The sequence below is a fragment of the Clinocottus analis genome, unplaced genomic scaffold (assembly GCF_023055335.1).
Source record: "Clinocottus analis isolate CAN_PGR_092001 unplaced genomic scaffold, fCliAna1.0.p SCAF_129, whole genome shotgun sequence".
Lineage (NCBI taxonomy): Eukaryota > Metazoa > Chordata > Actinopteri > Perciformes > Cottidae > Clinocottus > Clinocottus analis.
In genome coordinates, this window is record NW_027175853.1 from 7,501 (window position 1) to 23,291 (window position 15,791).

The 15,791-nt window shown below is 40.3% G+C and overlaps 1 long non-coding RNA gene across 3 annotated transcripts in view; it reads left to right on the plus strand.

Annotated features, from left to right (window-relative positions):
* Positions 1-12,151, plus strand: part of LOC137783402 (uncharacterized) — a 19,597-nt gene extending 7,446 nt beyond the window's left edge. For all 3 annotated transcript variants that reach the window (XR_011077337.1, XR_011077335.1, XR_011077336.1), the window contains 2 exons: positions 4,282-4,529; positions 11,348-12,151. This is a non-coding gene — a long non-coding RNA (uncharacterized lncRNA). The remainder of the gene's footprint in view (positions 1-4,281; positions 4,530-11,347) is intronic.
* The last annotated feature ends 3,640 nt before the right edge of the window (positions 12,152-15,791 follow it).

The following is a 15,791-nucleotide window of genomic DNA, read 5'->3' on the forward strand; positions in this document are numbered from 1 at the left end:
CATGTCCAACACGTGTTCGTGCTCATTAACAGCTGGATGGAAGTTTCTCTCCGCGCTGATGGTTTGTTCTCCTGAAGGTTTGAGGCCAAAACATGAAACACTGAAACCAAGAAAACGCGTGAAAACAGGAACAATCTGATCTTAGTAATATTCCTGTGTGATGCGCAGGAGGCCTGTGAGTATGACGTAATATCCCTCATGCCTTACAGTCATCATCTTAATCCTAATCTGGCCTATGAGGTGACCCGGCGACATCTCAGTGTCTCCCGGTATTCAGACTCCTGCTTCGCTGCATCTTCACCGTGCATGACGTCACGACTCACACCGACACACGTCACTGCGTTTTCTGACACTGATGCAGGAACCCGCCCCGTCATCACGTCATGTGACACGTGACTGTTGTGTCTCCTCTTCTGTTGAACCAGCGCGTTTGTGTTTCAAACACCTGAAAGTTTTCTGCTGATTATTAATCATCGTTTTATGAAGGAGTGCTGAGCGTGGCTGCAGCGGGTTGGAGGCATTTCATTGCAGCTATTTGGCGTCCCGTTGCACGTGATGGTGCGTTCAGGTGCTCCTCCTCTCACCTGCTTCTGAGACAGGAAGTGGTAATCACAGTCACACTCATGTGCTTTTGCAACAAAATGGAGGCTGGAGATGTTTTAGTGTGTGTGTGTGTGTGTGTGTGTGTGTGTGTGTGTGTGTGTGTGTGTGTGTGTGTGTGTGTGTGTGTGTGTGTGTGTATAAAAACACACCAGCTGATTTTACAGAAGTCGAGCTGTCTTAGTTATTTTTTGTTGAAGAAGTAAAGCGTTGCTTTCTGGAACTACGAATGAGCGTTGTGTTGCATCGCTGTGTGTAACACTGTGTGTAACACTGTGTGTGACGCTGTGTGTAACACTGTGTGTAACACTGTGTGTAACACTGTGTTGCATCGCTGTGTGTAACACTGTGTGTGACGCTGTGTGTGACACTGTGTGTGACGCTGTGTGTGACGCTGTGTGTAACACTGTGTGTGACACTGAGTGTGACATTGTGTGTGTTGCTGTGTGTAACATTGTGTATATGATCATATACACAATGTCACACAGTGTATCACACACAGTGTGACGCTGTGTGTGTTGCTGTGTGTAACATTGTGTATATGATCATATACAGTATATTATTGTGGCTCAAGTGAAGCTTCATGATTTCTCTCTAAACCTCGTTCTCACGCTGTGTTTCCTGCAGCGATGAAGATGTTTTATTGGTCCAGGTTTTGAGATTTAAAAAATAAATCTGATATTTTTTGCCTCCACGTTTAAACGGCGTGAAGCAGCGTCCTCATTTATCAGGATGAGACACAAAACTCTGCCGGCTGTCGTCAGACAGAAAAGCTGCTGAAGAGCGACGTGGAGACGTCCTGGTCCGTCTCTCACAGCTGAGGATGAAGAGGATGAAGAGGATGAAGAGGATGATGAAGCCTCTCAGCTGTTCTCTGAAGAGTAAAACACGTCTGAAAGCAGAAGAGCTGCGTGAGGAAACGTGAGTTCAGGTGAACTGAAAACCTTTCCACTGTAAACCTGAACAGACCGAATCCTGACGCGTCTTCAGCCTCAGCCCCGTGACGCAGGGAGCGTCCACTTCTTCACTTCTTCATCTGTCCACTTCTTCACTTCTTCACCTGTCCACTTCTTCACTTCTTCATCTGTCCACTTCTTCACTTCTTCATCTGTCCACTTCTTCACTTCTTCACCTGTCCACTTCTTCACTTCTTCATCTGTCCACTTCTTCACTTCTTCACCTGTCCACTTCTTCACTTCTTCATCTGTCCACTTCTTCACTTCTTCACCTGTCCACTTCTTCACTTCTTCATCTGTCCACTTCTTCACTTCTTCACCTGTCCACTTCTTCACTTCTTCATCTGTCCACTTCTTCACTTCTTCACCTGTCCACTTCTTCACTTCTTCACCTGTCCACTTCTTCACTTCTTCATCTGTCCACTTCTTCACTTCTTCATCTGTCCAGTTCTTCACTTCTTCATCTGTCCACTTCTTCACTTCTTCATCTGTCCACTTCTTCACTTCTTCATCTGTCCACTTCTTCACTTCTTCACCTGTCCACTTCTTCACTTCTTCATCTGTCCACTTCTTCACTTCTTCATCTGTCCACTTCTTCACTTCTTCATCTGTCCACTTCTTCACTTCTTCATCTGTTCATTTGTTCATTTGTTCATTTGTTCATTTGTTCAGTTCTTCATTTGTTCATTTGTTTATTTCTTCATTTCTTCATTTGTTTATTTCTTCATTTGTTTATTTGTTTATTTGTTTATTTGTTCATTTCTTCATTTGTTCATTTGTTCATTTGTTTATTTGTTTATTTCTTCATTAGTTTATTTGTTTATATTTATTTATTATTTTAACTGTGACAGGCTGGTTTTCATCTGAGGTCTCTGGCCAGTTTTCTTTTTTTATGGCAGCCTGGAAATATATTTAATATCACACCAAACTAATTAGATGTATATTTAAACACTAAAGACACAAAATAAACACCAAAAAATACAAATACACATTTACACCAAAGAGACCGACAACAAGACAACAAGACAACAAGACAACAAGACAACAAGACAACAGGACAACAGGACAACAGGACAACAAGACAACAAGACAACAAGACAACAAGACAACAGGACAACAGGACAACAGGACAACAGGACAACAGGACAACAGGACAACAAGACAACAAGACAACAGGACAACAGGACAACAGGACAACAAGACAACAGGACAACAAGACAACAAGACAACAAGACAACAGGACAACAGGACAACAGGACAACAGGGTTGTACGTGGTTCTTCTTCCTGTGTGTGACGGAAGAGCAAAGTGTGAGATGTAAAATATTTCAAGAGCAAAGTGTTGTTGTTGTTGTTGTTGTAAACAGTCATGTTTGTGTGAAGCTGCTCGTATGTTTAGTGCGTCTCTGAAACTCTCCTGATGGTTCTCAGAATCAGAAATGTTTTATTGCCACATAAGTTATTACAAACGAGGAATTTGTCTTGGCGGAGGGTGCATCATAAAACACAACAACAACAACAACAACAACAAGCAATATTTAACTGTACAAGTGAAAGTATAAAAATTTGGATATAAAAAACAAGTAAATGTGCAGTAAATAAGTAGCGATGCAAGTCAAATAAAAATAACGATCAATAACGATGATGATGATGATGATGATGATGATGATGATGATGATGATGATGATGATGATGATGATGAGCGTGAAGGTAACAGCACAGAATGAGGTCATCCTCCAGCAGCTGTGCTGTTTCACAGGATCCTCCTGCTTCTTCCTCTGACTCGTCTTCATCGAGTTGACTCAACCGGATGCTAAATGGTGGTTGTGTGTTTTCTCGCTTGTGTGCAGCTGCTTCAGGTTGTGGCCTCACAGTCGTCAGCGCGTAGAGTTTATGGACGAATCCTTCGTGCTGGAGGACACACAAACATCAACAAGCTCCAAATGGGTTTGAATCCTGACTTTAAAGGACAGCGTTCACACCACCTTTCATTGGCCTTCATAGGCGAAGGACGTCTTACCTTCTGAGTGTAAAGGACTCGAGGTGACCGACCTGTGACCTCTGACCTGTGACCTCTGACCTGTGACCTCTGACCTGTGACCTCTGACCGACGGCGTGTTTCTAAGTCCAGAATGTTCAGGACATTAAAGATGATTCTGAAAAGCAGAATAGCTGCTGCCTTGTTCCTGAAGTCTGACCCTGCAACCTCCTGAAGGTGATGTCATCACATGATTTAGTGACCTCATTATCATCCAAAACAACAAAACAATTGTTGATATTTCTGATGTTTTACACAGTGAAGAAAAACAATTTGACCAAAAGATCACTGAAGAGACGAGTTCAGGACATTAAAACATGTCATCATGTTCATGTTGTGTTTCTCCAGCTGTTCACATCAAACCATGAAAAGTCATGAAATATGAACCCAAAACAAAAATGTTAATGTTTATTTAGAGACGTTAAATATTGAATAGGATCAAATTGACTCCAAAGATAAGAACAAGAGGGTGAAATGTTTGTTTTGGGACGTCACCAACAGCTCATTTAAAGGATAAAGTATATATATATATATATATATATATATATATATATATATATATATATATATATATATATATATATATATATATATATATATATATGCAAATGATAATCAGAGAACATTTTACCTCTTTAACAAATGAGTATACATTTTCAATGAAACAAGTTTTTTCTGTGTTTTTACAGATGTATTCGCTGTAAAGTCTGAGAAGCTTCACTAAACATCTCTGAAGAACATCCTCATCCTCTCAGATGAAGAACATCCTCATCCTCTCAGATGAAGAACATCCTCATCCTCTCAGATGAAGAACATCCTCATCCTCTCAGATGAAGAACATCCTCATCCTCTCAGATGAAGAACATCCTCATCCTCTCAGATGAAGAACATCCTCTCAGATGAAGTGACCTCGTGACAGCAGGTCGTCATCATCGCGGTGAGTTCAAGGTTCAAAGTTCTGATGTAAATAAACTGCTTGGTGGTTCTTGGCTCTTCTCTGGCTTCCTGCTCTGGAGCTTCACATCTGGACTGAAGCAGCTTCACATCTGGACTGAAGCAGCTTCACATCTGGACTGAAGCAGCTTCACATCTGGACTGAAGCAGCTTCACATCTGGACTGAAGCAGCTGAACTTCCTGCAGTGGAACTGTGATGAGAAGATGTCGTTGTGTCAGGATGAGAAACATCTCAGACGTCTCTGATGATGATGAAGAGACTTCATGGTCTCTGATGATGATGATGATGATGATGATGATGAAGAGACTTCATGGTCTCTGATGATGATGATGATGAAGAGACTTCATGGTCTCTGCTGCTGCTGATGATGATGATGATGAAGAGACTTCATGGTCTCTGCTGCTGATGATGATGATGATGATGAAGAGACTTCATGGTCTCTGCTGATGATGATGATGATGATGATGAAGAGACTTCATGGTCTCTGGTGATGATGATGATGAAGAGACTTCATGGTCTCTGCTGCTGCTGATGATGATGATGATGAAGAGACTTCATGGTCTCTGATGATGATGATGATGATGATGAAGAGACTTCATGGTCTCTGATGATGATGATGATGAAGAGACTTCATGGTCTCTGATGATGATGAAGAGACTTCATGGTCTCTGGTGGTGATGGTGATGATGATGATGATGATGATGATGAAGAGACTTCATGGTCTCTGCTGATGATGATGATGATGATGAAGAGACTTCATGGTCTCTGGTGATGATGATGATGATGAAGAGACTTCATGGTCTCTGGTGATGATGATGATGATGATGAAGAGACTTCATGGTCTCTGGTGATGATGATGATGATGATGAAGAAGAGACTTCATGGTCTCTGGTGATGATGATGATGATGAAGAAGAGACTTCATGGTCTCTGGTGAAGATGATGATGATGATGATGAAGAGACTTCATGGTCTCTGGTGATGATGATGATGAAGAGACTTCATGGTCTCTGGTGATGATGATGATGAAGAGACTTCATGGTCTCTGGTGATGATGATGATGAAGAGACCGTGGTCATGCTGGTGATGATGATGATGATGATGATGATGATGATGAAGAGACTTCATGGTCAACCAGTTCAACCAGTTCAACCGGTTGAACCGGTTTAACCGGTTGAACCAGTTCAACCAGTTTAAATGGTTGAACCGGTTGAACCGGTTGAACCGGTTCAACCGGTTCAACCGGTTGAACCGGTTCAACCAGTTTAACCAGTTTAACCGGTTCAACCAGTTCAACCACCGGCTCGATGTTACCAAACCTTTGACTTGGTTCTCGTCTGGACTTGAACCAACAACCTCAGATCGTCACTGGAGGACGTTGTTGAGCACGTGATGCGTTCAATGACCTGCTCCCTGAACACAGCTGTGTGTCACGTCGTCTCTCTTCCCCAGAAAGTTGTGTTTTTAATTTGTTTTCATAAAAATAAAACAGCGACAAAGCGACTCGGTTAGTTTAGTAAATAAATGTAATAAATAAAGTCTGTAAGAAAGATGAAAGCAGGTGCTTTTAAATAAAGTCTTCAACTTCTATTCTCTCAGAGTTTGTTGACTCTTCAAACAACAAAATGTCTCTTCATGGAAACATAATTCATAAAGCAGCTTCACTGCAGACGAGTCAGGAACATTTTTCTGTCTGGATGTTTTTGAAAAAGTATTTTAAAAAGTGAAAAGTCAGTTTTCTTTGTGAAATTCTTCCTCGTGAGCAAACAGAGATGATGAAAAGCTCCACATGAAGAAAACACATGATCATAATAATAAAGAGCAAAAGAGATTCAACACAACATTTAGACAACATTCAGACCTGAGTCTGAAAGATGAACTAATGTATTTATTGATAAAACACTTTAATAAACTCTCTTCAGACAGAATCATAACTTCAGTTTAAAGCTCTGGAATATGACTCGTGCTCATAGGAGAAATATACTTTTCCATATTTCTTATATTAACTTTGGCCAGGTGTCTGTAAACAATAAGTAAATTTATTTATTCATCACATCATCATTTATTTAACAGTTTATTAATTTATTTCACCTGGTATGAATCTGGATGATGTAAAAATGACTTTATTAATAATGTTAGAGGCATAAAAGTGATTTAAGATTTACCTTCATGTGGAAAACACACGAGTGATGCTTCATGTCAAGTTCAGATGTTGAAAAATTAAAAACTAATTTATATATATATATATATATATATATATGTATTTATATATATATAAATAAATATATATTTATATATATATATATTTATATATATATAAATATATATTTATTTATATATACGTGGGTTTACTGTTTGTCTTGTGGCTATATGTGTGTGTGTGTGTGTGTGTGTGTGTGTGTGTGTGTGTGTGTGTGTGTGTGTGTGTGTGTGTCGTGACTCAGTGCTCGATGGTTTTCGCTCCCTTTATTTATTTTTAGCTGAGCAACGTTTTATATGACCAACCTGTACACACACACACACACTCACACACACACACACACACACACACACACACACACACACACACACACACACACACACACTGATATATATATTGATATTTGATGCAGTTTTTTCTGTTAAACTGGACAAATTTGTTTTGTTATACATTGTTATGTTGTTTTCATTTTAAAAATGTCATTGTGTGTGTGTGTGTGGGTGTGTGTGTGTGTGTGTGGGTGTGTGTGTGTGTGTGTGTGTGTGTCGTCCTTCCCTCCATTGTCTCTGTGTACTTTGGTTACTTTGGAGAACATCAGCTGATTATTTATTATTATTATTATTCTTGCTGTTGTTGCTTCAAAGTATTTTTTAAGTTGTCGTACTCTAACGTGCAACTGGTGTTTGTGTTGCTCGCAGCATTAAATAATTACATTTGAATAATAAAGGTTACTGTGAGATGTTTCACAATGAATCCAGATTAAAGAGCGCTGCACCGGAAACGCTTTGCTCTTGCTTTCTATACTAAATATTATATTATTATAATAAATATGTATTTAATGCTCTGACCAAGTGAAACATAACCCCTTCACCTCCAGCCGGCATCTAACAGCCTGAAAGAAGAAAACACAACTTTTGATTTGATTTTGGGTGAACTGACACTTTCAAAGTGTTTCCATCCTCTGGAGCGAAATACAGGAACCCATATGGTTCATATTATATTCTATATATTATATTATATCATATCGTATCATATATTATATCAGATTGTATATCACATCACACCCTTTCATATCGTGTCGTATTGTCTGGCTCAAAGCCTGCGTCGTGCAGACGGGAGACCGGACGAGCGTAAAATAATAAATGAGCACATTTATTTAAAGAATGCATGAACTAAACAAAGAGTCAGAACTGGTGACGTCCTCGTGAGCGAGAACGTGTTGAGCAAACAAAAGAAACGCAGCCGGTCGACGACGACGACGACGACGTCCAGCTTCATCTGCAGAGACTCTGCAGCTCCATTTTAATACCCAGCATGCCCCATGCAGACAACCTTTTGGCTCAAAATACGTAACTTTTCCACGTTTGAACCGAAGAACACAAAGTGTGACTGAAACTCTTCCTCACAGGACGCGACTGTGTTTCACTGAGATCTTTCTTTCAGTCTTAATCTATGAAGGAACATTTGTGTCTTTCTTACCCGAGCACATTTTTTTCACACAGTTTGTAAAAAATGCTCTAAAAAAAAAACAATTCACTTGCAATAAAAAAATTGCTTGAAAGAAAACTGCGTTTAAAAAAAAAAAAAACTCCAAAAAGTTACAACAAAAAATTTGCTCTCAAAAGTAAAAATTGCTCTAAAAAAAAAAAATTGCTCTAAAAAAAAAAAATTGCTCTAAATAACCTTTCCCAGCGTCTGGGTCACACGGGGTTCTACTAATGTGTCTCTGGTTCTTTAGCTTCTCAAAGCTGATGAGACAAGTTTCCCTCAGAGCAGTTCCAGGTCTCCACAACATGGTGCAGATCTTCAGGTGACTGGAATGAAGACGTTCACACAAGAGAGGAACCATTGAAAGCTCATGAAGCTTCTTCCTCTGAGACGTGAAGTTGTAGTACTGACATGTTACAGCGCTACACACATGTTTTACACACAACCAAACTCACAGGAGTTATTTTAACTTGTATCATACATGCGTAGCTAACCTGCTAACATAGCATCAGGTGCATGTACCGTTAGCCGCTGTGGGCTAACGGTACATGCAGCAGGAAGTGGGGCTGCATGTCAACAGCAGCCTCCATGTTGTTTACAAGAGACTCCACGACAACAACAACATGAAGACAAAGTGATGCTGCATTTAAATTAACATCGACAACAGAGCAGCATGACGTCATCTCACCTCAGTGTCTCACGTGACCTCCTGTTCGTGTGAGTGAGCCAGAGCCCACCAATAGAAACTCATCCAGCAGCTCAGGCCCCGCCCACTACGGCCACTACCCACCTTGGAACTTTTGGGATTGAGAGCAAAGTTGTTGTTTTTTTCTCTTGAGAGCAATTTGTTTTTATTTTGGAGAGCAATTTTTTTTTGAGAGAGAGAGAGAGAGAGAGCAATTTTTTATTTATTTTGGGAAGCACTTTTTTTTTTTGAACAGCAATTTATTGTTTTTTTGACGGAGAATTTTTTTATTTTTTTTGGAGAGCAATTCTTTTTTTGAGAGCAAAGATTTGGAGATAATTTACTTCCAGACAAGAAATTTGCCGGGGTAAAAAAGACACAGGTCTTCCTTCATACTAATCTTTCCTAAACGGTGTCTGATTGACGCTCCAGGTTCCAGTTTTCTTCGGGTGGATTACAGAAGTTCTGTGAGAAATGAATCGGCTTGTTTTCTGGGTGAAGGAGCGTTTTTGTTCGACTCCCCGTCCGTTATTTTTTGCAGTGTTCCTACTTCCTGGTTCAGGAACGTATGAGAACAGCTGGAGGGCAGCTAGTGAGCTCATTTATTTACTTATAGAGAATTCACTCTCATCGGATCCACTCGCCTTCATCATCCACTCGCCTTCATCATCCACTCGCCTTCATCATCCACTCGTCTTCATCATCCACTCGCCTTCATCATCCACTTCCCTGTTTGGATATTTTAAAAATCATTTCTTGCTTTCCTTTTTTCTTGTTTTCTCTGCGATCCCCAACTTGTTCTTTTCCTGTTTCTAAGTTTCTGCCTCACTTGTGATTCTTCATCTCTACCCTCATCTGTCTCTCCCTCACTCGTCTTCATCTTCCTCTCCTCACTCGTCTTCATCTTCCTCTCCTCCCTCATCTTCCTCTCCTCACTCGTCTTCATCTTCATCTCCTCCCTCATCTGTCTCTCCCTCACTCGTCTTCATCCTCCTCTAAAAAAAAGTACTTTATCTATCTCTGAGATGCAGTAAAAAGTACTTTATCTATGAGATGGAGTAAAAAGTACTTTATCTCTGAGATGCAGTAAAAAGTACTTTATCTATGAGATGGAGTAAAAAGTACTTTATCTCTGAGATGCAGTAAAAAGTACTTTATCTATGAGATGGAGTAAAAAGTACTTTATCTATGAGATGGAGTAAAAAGTACTATATTCACCTCATGAACGATGTAGAAATAGATGTTTTCATACTTTCAGGAGAAGAGAACTTCAGGTGGATTACTCACCCTCTAGTCTCACCCTCTAGTCTCACCCTCTAGTCTCACCCTCTAGTCTCACCCTCTCGTCTCACCCTCTAGTCTCACCCTCTAGTCTCACCCTCTAGTCTCACCCTCTAGTCTCACCCTCTAGTCTCACCCTCTAGTCTCACCCTCTCATCTCACCCTCTAGTCTCACCCTCTCGTCTCACCCTCTCATCTCACCCTCTAGTCTCACCCTCTAGTCTCACCCTCTAGTCTCACCCTCTAGTCTCACCCTCTCGTCTCACCCTCTCATCTCACCCTCTAGTCTCACCCTCTAGTCTCACCCTCTAGTCTCACCCTCTCGTCTCACCCTCTAGTCTCACCCTCTAGTCTCACCCTCTCATCTCACCCTCTAGTCTCACCCTCTAGTCTCACCCTCTAGTCTCACCCTCTCATCTCACCCTCTAGTCTCACCCTCTAGTCTCACCCTCTCATCTCACCCTCTAGTCTCACCCTCTGGTCTCACCCTCTCATCTCACCCTCTAGTCTCACCCTCTAGTCTCACCCTCTAGTCTCACCCTCTCATCTCACCCTCTAGTCTCACCCTCTAGTCTCACCCTCTAGTCTCACCCTCTCATCTCACCCTCTAGTCTCACCCTCTAGTCTCACCCTCTCATCTCACCCTCTCATCTGAATCACAGTGTTTCCTGTAAAGTGAAGCTCTTCTCGGCTTCATTCACAAACATCAGCAGCATATTTTAATATTTTAATGCTGCAGATGTTGTTGTTGAATCTTTGTGCTGAACAAAGAGCCGTCGGGCTGATGGTTCCAGCTCCATGCTCGTGGGTTCAGCGGGTTCAGAGCCCACGTAAGCTCCATTTAGTCTGAGTCCATGTCCGGTTTAATAAACCATCGTTTCACTGATGGAAAAACAGAAGATATGCAAAATGTTTCACCAGCATCTTCAAATCCAGTTCTGATTGTGTTAGTGTTGACTTCATGAAGCGGTGCATTGATTTGTTACAGGTGAGCTCACCAGGTGAGCACAAAATAATACAATGAAGTGTTCATGGAGTCGTAGAGTTGATCATATGTACGTTAAATATGATATTTCAATCACAAAAATGGCAAAAAAACACTTTTTACATAAAATGTTGTCCTGTTTTTTTTGCTTTCTGCTCACAGGAGCCAGCGTGTCGGTTCCACAACCCGAAGCGACGACAACGCGTCAGTTCCCACTAGGACGGCAGGTATGATGCTAGCAGCTACATGATGCTAGCAGCTTCATGATGCTAGCAGCTACATGGTGCTAACAGCTAAATGATGCTAGCAGCTACATGTAGCTACTGCGATCGCTTGGCCGTCGCTTCACAGACGGCTCAACAGCAACGATGTGTAGCAATCACCCTCTAGTCTCACCCTCTCATCTCACCCTCTAGTCTCACCCTCTAGTCTCACCTTTTAGTCTCACCCTCTCGTCTCACCCTCTCGTCTCACCCTCTAGTCTCACCCTCTCATCTCACCCTCTGGTCTCACCCTCTCATCTCACCCTCTCATCTCACCCTCTGGTCTCACCCTCTCATCTCACCCTCTGGTCTCACCCTCTGGTCTCACCCTCTGGTCTCACCCTCTGGTCTCACCCTCTCATCTCACCCTCTGGTCTCACCCTCTGGTCTCACCCTCTCATCTCACCCTCTGGTCTCACCCTCTCATCTCACCCTCTGGTCTCACCCTCTCATCTCATGCAGGAGCAGCTGTAACTCTCAGCTGCAGGTTATTCATGTTACTTTGATTCTTTCTTCCCGACATCAATGAAACTCTGCCTCTGATTGGCTGATGGCCTTCTTTGCAAAACAGGAGCATATAGTAATAATAATAATAATAATAATAATAATAATAATAATAATAATAATAATAAGTGTTCCCATCCAAAGGACAATGTCTTCTGACAGTTTTATTCACATTGCTTTAAATTTTATTTTCATTGTGTGATCATTTTACAGTATATATATATATATATATATATATATATATATATATATATATATATATATATATATATATATATATATATACCAGTATCTCCTCTTTCTTTAATTCATCATCGTTCACGTCCTCTTTTATTAAACTGTTGGTCATAACTTTTTTGATTTGTGGACAAACATATGAATAAATTATTTTGAAGTTTTCTCAATCTGCTCTTTTGTCGTTCACAATATCATTTAAAGGCAAAAGAAATAAATACAAATAAATGTAAATACATTATTAAGCTATTTTAGGTGTTATTTATAATTTTGGTCCAAAATGATTTACAATATTTTTACAGCAAAGCGAGGAAACAGACGCACACGTTGTTACTGAGCTCTGCACCGACATATGAAGCTGTGTGTGTGTGTGTGTGTGTGTGTGTGTGTGTGTGTGTGTGTGTGTGTGTGTGTCTGCCAGGATGTCCTGACGCAGACTCCACCCTCGATGATGTCATAACCAGTTATGACATCATCACTCCATATTTTTACCCTCAGATGTACAATCTGAATCTGACCCTTGTGCCTGGTAACACACACACACACACACACACACACACACACACACACACACACACACACACACACACACACACACACACACACACACACATACACACACACACACACACACACACACACACACACACACACACACATACATACACACACACACACACACACAGACACACAGACACACATGCACATACACACACACACACACACACACACACACACACACACACACACTAAATTAATAAGTATAAATAATAATAATTTAATCAATTGAATTCATAAAGAAAAACTAAAACTGTTTCTACCTTAAATGATTTTAATATATTAATACATTAAACACACATACACACACACACATACACACAGACACACACACACACACACACACACACACACACACACACACACACATACACACACACACACACATACACACATATACACACACACACACACATACACACACACACACACAGACACACATACACACACACACACACATACACACACACACACACACATAAACGTAGACACGCCACACACTAACACACACACACTAACACACATACAGACACACACACTGCAGTTATTAATACACACAATCTTGTTTTTCACTAAATTATTATTTCTTTGTTTTAGATGAATAATATTTCTGAACATTTATTTATGAACAATAGAAGTTATCTCTTTAACATTTTCATCAATTCATGTGAAGCTTCTTTAAAGTTATTATTCATCTTTATTCATTTATTTTTCTTTAAGAACATTTGGCTTTAAAACTCAAATATAAAGAATTTTATTTTAAGTAAAATAAAAACTCATATTATGAAAACTTTAAATCAATGTGCCTTTTTAGAAACTTCTTTATTTTTCAGTGTGAACATAATAAACAATAGAAAGAACAATAGAATAAATAATCCATAATAAACAATAGAAAGAACAATAGAATAAATAATCCATAATAAACAATAGAAAGAACAATAGAATAAATAATCCATAATAAACAATAGAAAGAACAATAGAATAAATAATCCATAATAAACAATAGAAAGAACAATAGAATAAATAATCCATAATAAACAATAGAAAGAACAATAGAATAAATAATCCATAATAAACAATAGAAAGAACAATAGAATATCTATTGTTTATTATGTTCAGTATAGAAGACTAATGAGCAAAGAAAGTTTTTATTGAAGCATTTTATTGATGTATTTTATGATAAAACACAATGTAACGTGTAGTGGTCCATGTAGATTGTGTAGCAGAGTGTGTGTAACTCTGAGAGCGTCAGTGTTACACACCACGCTTAATGTTACACAACGTGCTTAATGTTACACAACGTGCTTAATGTTACACAACGTGCTTAATGTTACACAACGTGCTTAATGTTACACAACGTGCTTAATGTTACACACCACGCTCAGTGTTACACACCACGCTCAGTGTTACACACCACGCTCAGTGTTACACACCACGCTCAGTGTTACACACCACGCTCAGTGTTACACAACGTGCTTAATGTTACACACCACGCTCAGTGTTACACACCACGCTTAATGTTACACACCACGCTCAGTGTTACACACCACGCTCAGTGTTACACACCACGCTCAGTGTTACACACCACGCTCAGTGTTACACACCACGCTCAGTGTTACACACCACGCTCAGTGTTACACAACACGCTCAGTGTTACACACCACGCTCAATGTTACACACCACGCTCAGTGTTACACACCACGCTCAGTGTTACACACCACGCTTAATGTTACACACCACGCTCAGTGTTACACACCACGCTCAGTGTTACACACCACGCTCAGTGTTACACACCACGCTCAGTGTTACACACCACGCTCAGTGTTACACAACACGCTCAGTGTTACACAACACGCTCAGTGTTACACACCACGCTCAGTGTTACACACCACGCTCAGTGTTACACACCACGCTCAGTGTTACACAACGTGCTTAATGTTACACACCACGCTCAGTGTTACACACCACGCTTAATGTTACACACCACGCTCAGTGTTACACACCACGCTCAGTGTTACACACCACGCTCAGTGTTACACACCACGCTCAGTGTTACACAACACGCTCAGTGTTACACAACACGCTCTGAATGAAGCAACGTTTGATTCTCAAACACTGAAACTTAAATTAATAATCATAATTCATGTGTTGCTGCGTCTTAAGTTCCTAAAACTAAAAGAACTGATGACACAATAACACACATGAGGAGGAGGAGGAGGAGGAAGATTAGGGAGAGGAAGGAGAGGAGGGAGAGGAGGAGGAAGAGGAGGCGAAGGAAGGGGAGGAGGAGGAAGAGGAGGAGGAAGAGGAGGAGGAAGAGGAGGAGGAAGAGGAGGGAGAGGAAGGAGAGGAGGAAGAGGAGCAGCAGAGTGAAGGTGTGGACTCAAACCGGGAGAAAGTAAAACGATAAAAACAAATTATTATTATTATTATTATTATTATTGCAGCTCTGAGTTCTTCGACATGTCTGTTTGTGTGAATGTGATCAAGATGGACGCCGGTTCTATTGTTCTACTGTTCTATTGTTCTATTGTTCTATTGTTCTATTGTTCTACTGTTCTATTGTTCTACTGTTCTATTGTTCTACTGTTCTACTGTTCTATTGTTCTACTGTTCTATTGTTCTACTGTTCTACTGTTCTACTGTTCTATTGTTCTACTGTTCTATTGTTCTACTGTTCTACTGTTCTATTGTTCTACTGTTCTATTGTTCTACTGTTCTACTGTTCTATTGTTCTACTGTTCTACTGTTCTACTGTTCTATTGTTCTACTGTTCTATTGTTCTACTGTTCTATTGTTCTACTGTTCTACTGTTCTATTGTTCTATTGTTCTACTGTTCTACTGTTCTATTGTTCTACTGTTCTACTGTTCTACTGTTCTACTGTTCTACTCTGAGAGGCTGAAAGATGAATTTAAGAAAAGATGTAAAAATGTCGTAAAAGAGTGTGTGTGTGTGTGTGTGTGTGTGTGTGTGTGTGTGTGTGTGTGTGTGTGTGTGTGTGTGGGCAGATGTTCCTACTGCTTTTACAAACAATGTTTGTGTGTC